Genomic DNA, 14,435 nt, shown 5'->3' with positions numbered 1-14,435 from the left:
TCCCAACTGAGCTATTTTGGCAAAGTCTGTGTATGGCAAAAGTCACTAAGACCTCAACTGAGCTATGTTTGCATGGTTACACAAGGTTTAGTATCAATATTTTTCTGTCATCATGATTGCATGAAATGAAATGAAAATATGTGTTTTATACTGTAAATATATAAATTACAAGCCCTTAATCATACATTTAAGTAAAAGTTTTAACAAATTGTGGTCATGAAGCAGTTAGTTTACTTCAAATTTTCATAATAGAGTAGCATGACGGACAACATGAAAACAATATTTAAGCTGTATTTATGCACCGTGTTGTTAAATAAACATTCTCATCATTTAGAAGTTACTACTGAATACTCAACTATGTTAAGAAATGATGTTGTTTAAATTTGAAATAATTAAATTCTGATCACTACTCAAGGAAAAAAGAAAAATGCACTCAAACATGCCGAAACCCGGGATTGAACCAGGGACCTTTAGATCTTCAGTCTAACACTCTCCCAACTGAGCTATTTCGGCAAGGTATGTGTATGGCAAAAGTCACTAAGACCTCAACTGAGCTATGTTTGCATGGTTACACAAGGTTAAGTATCAATATTTTTCTGTCATCATGATTGCATGAAATGAAGAGAAAAGATGTGTTTTATACTGTAAATATATCCATTACAAACCCTTAATCATACATTTAAGTAAAAGTTTTAACAAATTGTGGTCAGAAAGCAGTTAGTTTATTTCAAATTTTCATAATAGAGTAGCATGATGGACATCATGAAAACAATATTTAAGCTGTATTTAGGCACCGTGTTGTTAAATAAACATTCTCATCATTTAGAAGTTACCACTGAATACTCAACTATGTTAAGAAATGATGTTGTTTACATTTGAAATACTTAAAAACTGATAACTGCTCAAGGAAAGAAGAAAAAAGGTACTCAAACATGCTGAAACCCGGGACCTTTAGATCTTCAGTCTAACGCTCTCCCAACTGAGCTATTTTGGCAAAGTCTGTGTATGGCAAAAGTCACTAAGACCTCAACTGAGCTATGTTTGCATGGTTACACAAGGTTTAGTATAGGGATGTGCAGGCTCGGTTCTACTCGGTTCCGTTCGGTTTTTTTTACCGGATCTTATTGGGTTTCAGCTGTCACGAGTTTTGGATAGCCAATAAGATTCGGTAAAAAGAACGGAACGGAACCGAGTAGAACCGAGCCTGCACATCCCTAGTTTAGTATCAATATTTTTCTGTCAGCATGATTGCATGAAATGAAAAGAAAATATGTGTTTTATACTGTAAATATATCCATTACAAACCCTTAATCATACATTTAAGTAAAAGTTTTAACAAATTGTGGTCAGGAAGCATTGTTAGATTACTTCAAATTTTCATAATAGTTAGAGTAGCGTGACTTACAACATGAAAACAATATTTAAGCTGTATTTATGCACCGTGTTGTTAAATAAACATTCTCATCATTTAGAAGTTACTACTGAATACTCAACTATGTTAAGAAATGATGTTGTTTAAATTTGAAATAATTAAATTCTGATCACTACTCAAGGAAAAAAGAAAAATGCACTCAAACATGCCGAAACCAGGGACCTTTAGATCTTCAGTCTAACGCTCTCCCAACTGAGCTATTTCGGCAAGGTCTGTGTATGGCAAAAGTCACTAAGACATCAACTGAGCTATGTTTGCATGGTTACACAAGGTTAAGTATCAATATTTTTCTGTCAGCATGATTGCATGAAATGAAAAGAAAATATGTGTTTTATACTGTAAATATATCCATTACAAACCCTTAATCAAACATTTAAGTAAAAGTTTTAACAAATTGTGGTCAGGAAGCATTGTTAGATTACTTCAAATTTTCATAATAGTTAGAGTAGCGTGACTTAAAACATGAAAACAATATTTAAGCTGTATTTATGCACCTTGTTGTTAAATAAACATTCTCATCATTTAGAAGTTACTACTGAATACTTAACTATGTTAAGAAATGACGTTGTTTAAATTTGAAATAATTAAATTCTGATCACTACTCAAGGAAAAAAGAAAAATGCACGCAAACATGCCGAAACTCGGGATTGAACAAGGAACCTTTAGATCTTCAGTCTAACGCTCTCCCAACTGAGCTATTTCGGCAAGGTATGTGTATGGCAAAAGTCACTAAGACCTCAACTGAGCTATGTTTGCATGGTTACACAAGGTTAAGTATCAATATTTTTCTGTCATCATGATTGCATGAAATGAAGAGAAAAGATGTGTTTTATACTGTAAATATATCCATTACAAACCCTTAATCATACATTTAAGTAAAAGTTTTAACAAATTGTGGTCAGAAAGCAGTTAGTTTATTTCAAATTTTCATAATAGAGTAGCATGATGGACATCATGAAAACAATATTTAAGCTGTATTTAGGCACCGTGTTGTTAAATAAACATTCTCATCATTTAGAAGTTACCACTGAATACTCAACTATGTTAAGAAATGATGTTGTATACATTTGAAATACTTAAAAACTGATAACTGCTCAAGGAAAGAAGAAAAAAGGTACTCAAACATGCTGAAACCCGGGACCTTTAGATCTTCAGTCTAACGCTCTCCCAACTGAGCTATTTTGGCAAAGTCTGTGTATGGCAAAAGTCACTAAGACCTCAACTGAGCTATGTTTGCATGGTTACACAAGGTTTAGTATCAATATTTTTCTGTCAGCATGATTGCATGAAATGAAAAGAAAATATGTGTTTTATACTGTAAATATATCCATTACAAACCCTTAATCATACATTTAAGTAAAAGTTTTAACAAATTGTGGTCAGGAAGCATTGTTAGATTACTTCAAATTTTCATAATAGTTAGAGTAGCGTGACTTACAACATGAAAACAATATTTAAGCTGTATTTATGCACTGTGTTGTTAAATAAACATTCTCATCATTTAGAAGATACTACTGAATACTCAACTATGTTAAGAAATGATGTTGTTTAAATTTGAAATAATTAAATTCTGATCACTACTCAAGGAAAAAAGAATAATGCACTCAAACATGCCGAAACCAGGGACCTTTAGATCTTCAGTCTAACGCTCTCCCAACTGAGCTATTTCGGCAAGGTCTGTGTATGGCAAAAGTCACTAAGACATCAACTGAGCTATGTTTGCATGGTTACACAAGGTTAAGTATCAATATTTTTCTGTCATCATGATTGCATGAAATGAAAAGAAAATATGTGTTTTATACTGTAAATATATCCATTACAAACCCTTAATCATACATTTAAGTAAAAGTTTTAACAAATTGTGGTCAGGAAGCATTGTTAGATTACTTCAAATTTTCATAATAGTTAGAGTAGCGTGACTTAAAACATGAAAACAATATTTAAGCTGTATTTATGCACCTTGTTGTTAAATAAACATTCTCATCATTTAGAAGTTACTACTGAATACTCAACTATGTTAAGAAATGATGTTGTTTAAATTTGAAATAATTAAATTCTGATCACTACTCAAGGAAAAAAGAAAAATGCACGCAAACATGCCGAAACTCGGGATTGAACAAGGGACCTTTAGATCTTCACTCTAACGCTCTCCCAACTGAGCAATTTCAGCAAGGTATGTGTATGGCAAAAGTCACTAAGACCTCAACTGAGCTATGTTTGCATGGTTACACAAGGTTAAGTATCAATATTTTTCTGTCATCATGATTGCATGAAATGAAGAGAAAAGATGTGTTTTATACTGTAAATATATCCATTACAAACCCTTAATCATACATTAAAGTAAAAGTTTTAACAAATTGTGGTCAGAAAGCAGTTAGTTTATTTCAAATTTTCATAATAGAGTAGCATGATGGACATCATGAAAACAATATTTAAGCTGTATTTATGCACCGTGTTGTTAAATAAACATTCTCATCATTTAGAAGTTGACACTGAATACTCAACTATGTTAAGAAATGATGCTGTTTACATTTGAAATACTTAAAAACTGATAACTGCTCAAGGAAAGAAGAAAAAAGGTACTCAAACATGCTGAAACCCGGGACCTTTAGATCTTCAGTCTAACGCTCTCCCAACTGAGCTATTTTGGCAAAGTCTGTGTATGGCAAAAGTCACTAAGACCTCAACTGAGCTATGTTTGCATGGTTACACAAGGTTTAGTATCAATATTTTTCTGTCATCATGATTGCATGAAATGAAAAGAAAATATGTGTTTTATACTGTAAATATATCCATTACAAACCCTTAATCATACATTTAAGTAAAAGTTTTAACAAATTGTGGTCAGGAAGCATTGTTAGATTACTTCAAATTTTCATAATAGTTAGAGTAGCGTGACTTAAAACATGAAAACAATATTTAAGCTGTATTTATGCACCGTGTTGTTAAATAAACATTCTCATCATTTAGAAGTTACTACTGAATACTCAACTATGTTAAGAAATGATGTTGATTAAATTTGAAATAATTAAATTCTGATCACTACTCATGGAAAAAAGAAATATGCACTCAAACATGCCGAAACCAGGGACCTATAGATCTTCAGTCTAACGCTCTCCCAACTGAGCTATTTCGGCATGGTCTGTGTATGGCAAAAGTCACTAAGACATCAACTGAGCTATGTTTGCATGGTTACACAAGGTTAAGTATCAATATTTTTCTGTCATCATGATTGCATGAAATGAAGAGAAAAGATGTATTTTATACTGTAAATATATAAATTACAAGCCCTTAATCATACATTTAAGTAAAAGTTTTAACAAATTGTGGTCAGGAAGCAGTTAGTTTACTTCAAATTTTCATAATAGAGTAGCATGACGGACAAGATGAAAACAATATTTAAGCTGTATTTATGCACCGTGTTGTTAAATAAACATTCTCATCATTTAGAAGTTACTACTGAATACTCAACTATGTTAAGAAATGATGTTGTTTAAATTTGAAATAATTAAATTCTGATCATTACTCAAGGAAAAAAGAAAAATGCACTCAAACATGCTGAAACCCGGGATCAAACCAGGGACCTTTAGATCTTCAGTCTAACGCTCTCCCAACTGAGCTATTTCAGCAAGGTATGTGTATGGCAAAAGTCACTAAGACCTCAACTGAGCTATGTTTGCATGGTTACACAATGTTAAGTATCAATAATTTTCTGTCATCATGATTGCATGAAATGAAGAGAAAAGATGTGTTTTATACTGTAAATATATCCATTACAACCCCTTAATCATACATTTAAGTAAAAGTTTTAACAAATTGTGGTCAGAAAGCAGTTAGTTTATTTCAAATTTTCATAATAGAGTGGCATGATGGACATCATGAAAACAATATTTAAGCTGTATTTATGCACCGTGTTGTTAAATAAACATTCTCATCATTTAGAAGTTACCACTGAATACTCAACTATGTTAAGAAATGATGTTGTTTACATTTGAAATACTTAAAAACTGATAACTGCTCAAGGAAAGAAGAAAAAAGGTACTCAAACATGCTGAAACCCGGGACCTTTAGATCTTCAGTCTAACGCTCTCCCAACTGAGCTATTTTGGCAAAGTCTGTGTATGGCAAAAGTCACTAAGACCTCAACTGAGCTATGTTTGCATGGTTACACAAGGTTTAGTATCAATATTTTTCTGTCATCATGATTGCATGAAATGAAATGAAAATATGTGTTTTATACTGTAAATATATCCATTACAAACCCTTAATCATACATTTAAGTAAAAGTTTTAACAAATTGTGGTCAGAAAGCATTGTTAGATTACTTCAAATTTTCATAATAGTTAGAGTAGCGTGACTTAAAACATGAAAACAATATTTAAGCTGTATTTATGCACCGTGTTGTTAAATAAACATTCTCATCATTTAGCAGTTACTACTGAATACTCAACTATGTTAAGAAATGATGTTGTTTAAATTTGAAATAATTAAATTCTGATCACTACTCAAGGAAAAAAGAAAAATGCACGCAAACATGCCGAAACCCGGGATTGAACAAGGGACCTTTAGATCTTCAGTCTAACGCTCTCCCAACTGAGCTATTTCGGCAAGGTATGTGTATGACAAAAGTCACTAAGACCTCAACTGAGCTATGTTTGCATGGTTACACAAGGTTAAGTATTAATATTTTTCTGTCATCATGATTGCATGAAATGAAGAGAAAATATGTGTTTTATACTGTAAATATATCCATTACAAACCCTTAATCATACATTTAAGTAAAAGTTTTAACAAATTGTGGTCAGAAAGCAGTTAGTTTATTTCAAATTTTCATAATAGAGTAGCATGATGGCCATCGTGAAAACAATATTTAAGCTGTATTTATGCACCGTGTTGTTAAATAAACATTCTCATCATTTAGAAGTTGCCACTGAATACTCAACTATGTTAAGAAATGATGTTGTTTACATTTGAAATACTTAAAAACTGATAACTGCTCAAGGAAAGAAGAAAAAAGGTACTCAAACATGCTGAAACCCGGGACCTTTAGATCTTCAGTCTAACGCTCTCCCAACTGAGCTATTTTGGCAAAGTCTGTGTATGGCAAAAGTCACTAAGACCTCAACTGAGCTATGTTTGCATGGTTACACAAGGTTTAGTATCAATATTTTTCTGTCATCATGATTGCATGAAATGAAAAGAAAAATATGTGTTTTATACTGTAAATATATCCATTACAAACCCTTAATAATACATTTAAGTAAAAGTTTTAACAAATTGTGGTCAGGAAGCATTGTTAGATTACTTCAAATTTTCATAATAGTTAGAGTAGCGTGACTTACAACATGAAAACAATATTTAAGCTGTATTTATGCACCGTGTTGTTAAATAAACATTCTCATCATTTAGAAGTTACTACTGAATACTCAACTATGTTAAGAAATGATGTTGTTTAAATTTGAAATAATTAAACTCTGATCACTACTCAAAGAAAAAAGAAAAATGCACTCAAACATGCCAAAACCAGGGACCTTTAGATCTTCAGTCTAACGCTCTCCCAACTGAGCTATTTCGGCAAGGTCTGTGTATGGCAAAAGTCACTAAGACATCAACTAAGCTATGTTTGCATGGTTACACAAGGTTAAGTAGCAATATTTTTCTGTCAGCATGATTGCATGAAATGAAAAGAAAATATGTGTTTTATACTGTAAATATATCCATTACAAACCCTTAATCATACATTTAAGTAAAAGTTTTAACAAATTGTGGTCAGGAAGCATTGTTAGATTACTTCAAATTTTCATAATAGTTAGAGTAGCGTGACTTAAAACATGAAAACAATATTTAAGCTGTATTTATGCACCGTGTTGTTAAATAAACATTCTCATCATTTAGAAGTTACTACTGAATACTCAACTATGTTAAGAAATGATGTTGATTAAATTTGAAATAATTAAATTCTGATCACTACTCATGGAAAAAAGAAATATGCACTCAAACATGCCGAAACCAGGGACCTTTAGATCTTCAGTCTAACGCTCTCCCAACTGAGCTATTTCGGCATGGTCTGTGTATGGCAAAAGTCACTTAGACATCAACTGAGCTATGTTTGCATGGTTACACAAGGTTAAGTATCAATATTTTTCTGTCATCATGATTGCATGAAATGAAAAGAAAAGATGTATTTTATACTGTAAATATATAAATTACAAGCCCTTAATCATACATTTAAGTAAAAGTTTTAACAAATTGTGGTCAGGAAGCAGTTAGTTTACTTCAAATTTTCATAATAGAGTAGCATGACGGACAACATGAAAACAATATTTAAGCTGTATTTATGCACCGTGTTGTTAAATAAACATTCTCATCATTTAGAAGTTACTACTGAATACTCAACTATGTTAAGAAATGATGTTGTTTAAATTTGAAATAATTAAATTCTGATCACTACTCTAGGAAAAAAGAAAAATGCACTCAAACATGCCGAAACCCGGGATTGAACCAGGGACCTTTAGATCTTCAGTCTAACACTCTCCCAACTGAGCTATTTCAGCAAGGTATGTGTATGGCAAAAGTCACTAAGACCTCAACTGAGCTATGTTTGCATGGTTACACAAGGTTAAGTATCAATATTTTTCTGTCATCATGATTGCATGAAATGAAGAGAAAAGATGTGTTTTATACTGTAAATATATCCATTACAAACCCTTAATCATACATTTAAGTAAAAGTTTTAACAAATTGTGGTCAGACAGCAGTTAGTTTATTTCAAATTTTCATAATAGAGTAGCATGATGGACATCATGAAAACAATATTTAAGCTGTATTTATGCACCGTGTTGTTAAATAAACATTCTCATCATTTAGAAGTTGCCACTGAATACTCAACTATGTTAAGAAATGATGTTGTTTACATTTGAAATACTTAAAAACTGATAACTGCTCAAGGAAAGAAGAAAAAAGGTACTCAAACATGCTGAAACCCGGGACCTTTAGATCTTCAGTCTAACGCTCTCCCAACTGAGCTATTTTGGCAAAGTCTGTGTATGGCAAAAGTCACTAAGACCTCAACTGAGCTATGTTTGCATGGTTACACAAGGTTTAGTATCAATATTTTTCTGTCATCATGATTGCATGAAATGAAAAGAAAATATGTGTTTTATACTGTAAATATATCCATTACAAACCCTTAATCATACATTTAAGTAAAAGTTTTAACAAATTGTGGTCAGGAAGCATTGTTAGATTACTTCAAATTTTCATAATAGTTAGAGTAGCGTGACTTAAAACATGAAAACAATATTTAAGCTGTATTTATGCACCGTGTTGTTAAATAAACATTCTCATCATTTAGAAGTTACTACTGAATACTCAACTATGTTAAGAAATGATGTTGATTAAATTTGAAATAATTAAATTCTGATCACTACTCATGGAAAAAAGAAATATGCACTCAAACATGCCGAAACCAGGGACCTTTAGATCTTCAGTCTAACGCTCTCCCAACTGAGCTATTTCGGCATGGTCTGTGTATGGCAAAAGTCACTAAGACATCAACTGAGCTATGTTTGCATGGTTACACAAGGTTAAGTATCAATATTTTTCTGTCATCATGATTGCATGAAATGAAGAGAAAAGATGTATTTTATACTGTAAGTATATAAATTACAAGCCCTTAATCATACATTTAAGTAAAAGTTTTAACAAATTGTGGTCAGGAAGCAGTTAGTTTACTTCAAATTTTCATAATAGAGTAGCATGACGGACAACATGAAAACAATATTTAAGCTGTATTTATGCACCGTGTTGTTAAATAAACATTCTCATCATTTAGAAGTTACTACTGAATACTCAACTATGTTAAGAAATGATGTTGTTTAAATTTGAAATAATTAAATTCTGATCACTACTCAAGGAAAAAAGAAAAATGCACTCAAACATGCTGAAACCCGGGATCGAACCTGGGACCTTTAGATCTTCAGTCTAACGCTCTCCCAACTGAGCTATTTCAGCAAGGTATGTGTATGGCAAAAGTCACTAAGACCTCAACTGAGCTATGTTTGCATGGTTACACAATGTTAAGTATCAATAATTTTCTGTCATCATGATTGCATGAAATGAAGAGAAAAGATGTGTTTTATACTGTAAATATATCCATTACAAACCCTTAATCATACATTTAAGTAAAAGTTTTAACAAATTGTGGTCAGAAAGCAGTTAGTTTATTTCAAATTTTCATAATAGAGTAGCATGATGGACATCATGAAAACAATATTTAAGCTGTATTTATGCACCGTGTTGTTAAATAAACATTCTCATCATTTAGAAGTTACCACTGAATACTCAACTATGTTAAGAAATGATGTTGTTTACAATTGAAATACTTAAAAACTGATAACTGCTCAAGGAAAGAAGAAAAAAGGTACTCAAACATACTGAAACCCGGGACCTTTAGATCGTCAGTCTAACGCTCTCCCAACTGAGCTATTTTGGCAAAGTCTGTGTATGGCAAAAGTCACTAAGACCTCAACTGAGCTATGTTTGCATGGTTACACAAGGTTTAGTATCAATATTTTTCTGTCATCATGATTGCATGAAATGAAAAGAAAATATGTGTTTTATACTGTAAATATATCCATTACAAACCCTTAATCATACATTTAAGTAAAAGTTTTAACAAATTGTGGTCAGGAAGCATTGTTAGATTACTTCAAATTTTCATAATAGTTAGAGTAGCGTGACTTAAAACATGAAAACAATATTTAAGCTGTATTTATGCACCGTGTTGTTAAATAAACATTCTCATCATTTAGAAGTTACTACTGAATACTCAACTATGTTAAGAAATGATGTTGTTTAAATTTGAAATAATTAAATTCTGATCACTACTCAAGGAAAAAAGAAAAATGCACTCAAACATGCCGAAACCAGGGACCTTTAGATCTTCAGTCTAACGCTCTCCCAACTGAGCTATTTCGGCAAGGTCTGTGTATGGCAAAAGTCACTAAGACATCAACTGAGCTATGTTTGCATGGTTACACAAGGTTAAGTATCAATATTTTTCTGTCAGCATGATTGCATGAAATGAAAAGAAAATATGTGTTTTATACTGTAAATATATCCATTACAAACCCTTAATCATACATTTAAGTAAAAGTTTTAACAAATTGTGGTCAGGAAGCATTGTTAGATTACTTCAAATTTTCATAATAGTTAGAGTAGCGTGACTTAAAACATGAAAACAATATTTAAGCTGTATTTATGCACCGTGTTGTTAAATAAACATTCTCATCATTTAGAAGTTACTACTGAATACTCAACTATGTTAAGAAATGATGTTGTTTAAATTTGAAATAATTAAATTCTGATCACTACTCAAGGAAAAAAGAAAAATGCACGCAAACATGCCAAAACCGGGGATTGAACAAGGGACCTTTAGATCTTCAGTCTAACGCTCTCCCAACTGAGCTATTTCAGCGAGGTATGTGTATGACAAAAGTCACTAAGACCTCAACTGAGCTATGTTTGCATGGTTACACAAGGTTAAGTATTAATATTTTTCTGTCATCATGATTGCATGAAATGAAGAGAAAATATGTGTTTTATACTGTAAATATATCCATTACAAACCCTTAATCATACATTTAAGTAAAAGTTTTAACAAATTGTGGTCAGGAAGCATTGCTAGATTACTTCAAATTTTCATAATAGTTAGAGTAGCGTGACTTAAAACATGAAAACAATATTTAAGCTGTATTTATGCACCGTGTTGTTAAATAAACATTCTCATCATTTAGAAGTTACTACTGAATACTCAACTATGTTAAGAAATGATGTTGTTTAAATTTGAAATAATTAAATTCTGATCACTACTCAAGGAAAAAAGAAAAATGCACGCAAACATGCCGAAACTCGGGATTGAACAAGGAACCTTTAGATCTTCAGTCTAACGCTCTCCCAACTGAGCTATTTCGGCAAGGTATGTGTATGGCAAAAGTCACTAAGACATCAACTGAGCTATGTTTGCATGGTTACACAAGGTTAAGTATCAATATTTTTCTGTCATCATGATTGCATGAAATGAAGAGAAAAGATGTGTTTTATACTGTAAATATATCCATTACAAACCCTTAATCATACATTTAAGTAAAAGTTTTAACAAATTGTGGTCAGAAAGCAGTTAGTTTATTTCAAATTTTCATAATAGAGTAGCATGATGGACATCATGAAAACAATATTTAAGCTGTATTTAGGCACCGTGTTGTTAAATAAACATTCTCATCATTTAGAAGTTACCACTGAATACTCAACTATGTTAAGAAATGATGTTGTTTACATTTGAAATACTTAAAAACTGATAACTGCTCAAGGAAAGAAGAAAAAAGGTACTCAAACATGCTGAAACCCGGGACCTTTAGATCTTCAGTCTAACGCTCTCCCAACTGAGCTATTTTGGCAAAGTCTGTGTATGGCAAAAGTCACTAAGACCTCAACTGAGCTATGTTTGCATGGTTACACAAGGTTTAGTATCAATATTTTTCTGTCAGCATGATTGCATGAAATGAAAAGAAAATATGTGTTTTATACTGTAAATATATCCATTACAAACCCTTAATCATACATTTAAGTAAAAGTTTTAACAAATTGTGGTCAGGAAGCATTGTTAGATTACTTCAAATTTTCATAATAGTTAGAGTAGCGTGACTTACAACATGAAAACAATATTTAAGCTGTATTTATGCACTGTGTTGTTAAATAAACATTCTCATCATTTAGAAGATACTACTGAATACTCAACTATGTTAATAAATGATGTTGTTTAAATTTGAAATAATTAAATTCTGATCACTACTCAAGGAAAAAAGAATAATGCACTCAAACATGCCGAAACCAGGGACCTTTAGATCTTCAGTCTAACGCTCTCCCAACTGAGCTATTTCGGCAAGGTCTGTGTATGGCAAAAGTCACTAAGACATCAACTGAGCTATGTTTGCATGGTTACACAAGGTTAAGTATCAATATTTTTCTGTCATCATGATTGCATGAAATGAAAAGAAAATATGTGTTTTATACTGTAAATATATCCATTACAAACCCTTAATCATACATTTAAGTAAAAGTTTTAACAAATTGTGGTCAGGAAGCATTGTTAGATTACTTCAAATTTTCATAATAGTTAGAGTAGCGTGACTTAAAACATGAAAACAATATTTAAGCTGTATTTATGCACCTTGTTGTTAAATAAACATTCTCATCATTTAGAAGTTACTACTGAATACTCAACTATGTTAAGAAATGATGTTGTTTAAATTTGAAATAATTAAATTCTGATCACTACTCAAGGAAAAAAGAAAAATGCACGCAAACATGCCGAAACTCGGGATTGAACAAGGGACCTTTAGATCTTCACTCTAACGCTCTCCCAACTGAGCTATTTCAGCAAGGTATGTGTATGGCAAAAGTCACTAAGACCTCAACTGAGCTATGTTTGCATGGTTACACAAGGTTAAGTATCAATATTTTTCTGTCATCATGATTGCATGAAATGAAGAGAAAAGATGTGTTTTATACTGTAAATATATCCATTACAAACCCTTAATCATACATTTAAGTAAAAGTTTTAACAAATTGTGGTCAGAAAGCAGTTAGTTTATTTCAAATTTTCATAATAGAGTAGCATGATGGACATCATGAAAACAATATTTAAGCTGTATTTATGCATCGTGTTGTTAAATAAACATTCTCATCATTTAGAAGTTGCCACTGAATACTCAACTATGTTAAGAAATGATGTTGTTTACATTTGAAATACTTAAAAACTGATAACTGCTCAAGGAAAGAAGAAAAAAGGTACTCAAACATGCTGAAACCCGGGACCTTTAGATCTTCAGTCTAACGCTCTCCCAACTGAGCTATTTTGGCAAAGTCTGTGTATGGCAAAAGTCACTAAGACCTCAACTGAGCTATGTTTGCATGGTTACACAAGGTTTAGTATCAATATTTTTCTGTCATCATGATTGCATGAAATGAAAAGAAAATATGTGTTTTATACTGTAAATATATCCATTACAAACCCTTAATCATACATTTAAGTAAAAGTTTTAACAAATTGTGGTCAGGAAGCATTGTTAGATTACTTCAAATTTTCATAATAGTTAGAGTAGCGTGACTTAAAACATGAAAACAATATTTAAGCTGTATTTATGCACCGTGTTGTTAAATAAACATTCTCATCATTTAGAAGTTACTACTGAATACTCAACTATGTTAAGAAATGATGTTGATTAAATTTGAAATAATTAAATTCTGATCACTACTCATGGAAAAAAGAAATATGCACTCAAACATGCCGAAACCAGGGACCTTTAGATCTTCAGTCTAACGCTCTCCCAACTGAGCTATTTCGGCATGGTCTGTGTATGGCAAAAGTCACTAAGACATCAACTGAGCTATGTTTGCATGGTTACACAAGGTTAAGTATCAATATTTTTCTGTCATCATGATTGCATGAAATGAAGAGAAAAGATGTATTTTATACTGTAAGTATATAAATTACAAGCCCTTAATCATACATTTAAGTAAAAGTTTTAACAAATTGTGGTCAGGAAGCAGTTAGTTTACTTCAAATTTTCATAATAGTGTAGCATGACGGACAACATGAAAACAATATTTAAGCTGTATTTATGCACCGTGTTGTTAAATAAACATTCTCATCATTTAGAAGTTACTACTGAATACTCAACTATGTTAAGAAATGATGTTGTTTAAATTTGAAATAATTAAATTCTGATCACTACTCAAGGAAAAAAGAAAAATGCACTCAAACATGCTGAAACCCGGGATCGAACCTGGGACCTTTAGATCTTCAGTCTAACGCTCTCCCAACTGAGCTATTTCAGCAAGGTATGTGTATGGCAAAAGTCACTAAGACCTCAACTGAGCTATGTTTGCATGGTTACACAATGTTAAGTATCAATAATTTTCTGTCATCATGATTGCATGA

The 14,435-nt window shown here is 31.8% G+C and overlaps 5 non-coding genes across 5 annotated transcripts; all 5 read right to left on the bottom strand.

The window, feature by feature from the left end:
* Positions 1-440: 440 nt before the first annotated feature.
* TRNAF-GAA (transfer RNA phenylalanine (anticodon GAA)) lies at positions 441-513 on the bottom strand. Its single transcript has one exon. It is a non-coding gene; the product is annotated as a tRNA-Phe (tRNA).
* A 4,475-nt stretch (positions 514-4,988) lies between these two features.
* TRNAF-GAA (transfer RNA phenylalanine (anticodon GAA)) lies at positions 4,989-5,061 on the bottom strand. The gene has a single exon. It is a non-coding gene; the product is annotated as a tRNA-Phe (tRNA).
* A 2,852-nt stretch (positions 5,062-7,913) lies between these two features.
* TRNAF-GAA (transfer RNA phenylalanine (anticodon GAA)) lies at positions 7,914-7,986 on the bottom strand. The gene has a single exon. It is a non-coding gene; the product is annotated as a tRNA-Phe (tRNA).
* Positions 7,987-9,372: 1,386 nt separating this feature from the next.
* TRNAF-GAA (transfer RNA phenylalanine (anticodon GAA)) lies at positions 9,373-9,445 on the bottom strand. Its single transcript has one exon. It is a non-coding gene; the product is annotated as a tRNA-Phe (tRNA).
* A 4,814-nt stretch (positions 9,446-14,259) lies between these two features.
* On the bottom strand, positions 14,260-14,332 carry TRNAF-GAA (transfer RNA phenylalanine (anticodon GAA)). The gene has a single exon. It is a non-coding gene; the product is annotated as a tRNA-Phe (tRNA).
* Positions 14,333-14,435: the final 103 nt, after the last annotated feature.

The sequence above is a fragment of the Taudactylus pleione genome, unplaced genomic scaffold (genome assembly GCF_031769625.1).
Source record: "Taudactylus pleione unplaced genomic scaffold, aTauple2 ptg000815l, whole genome shotgun sequence".
NCBI classification, from domain to species: domain Eukaryota; kingdom Metazoa; phylum Chordata; class Amphibia; order Anura; family Myobatrachidae; genus Taudactylus; species Taudactylus pleione.
Note: the sequence above shows the minus strand (reverse complement) of the source record. Positions and strands in the feature narration are given on the sequence as shown.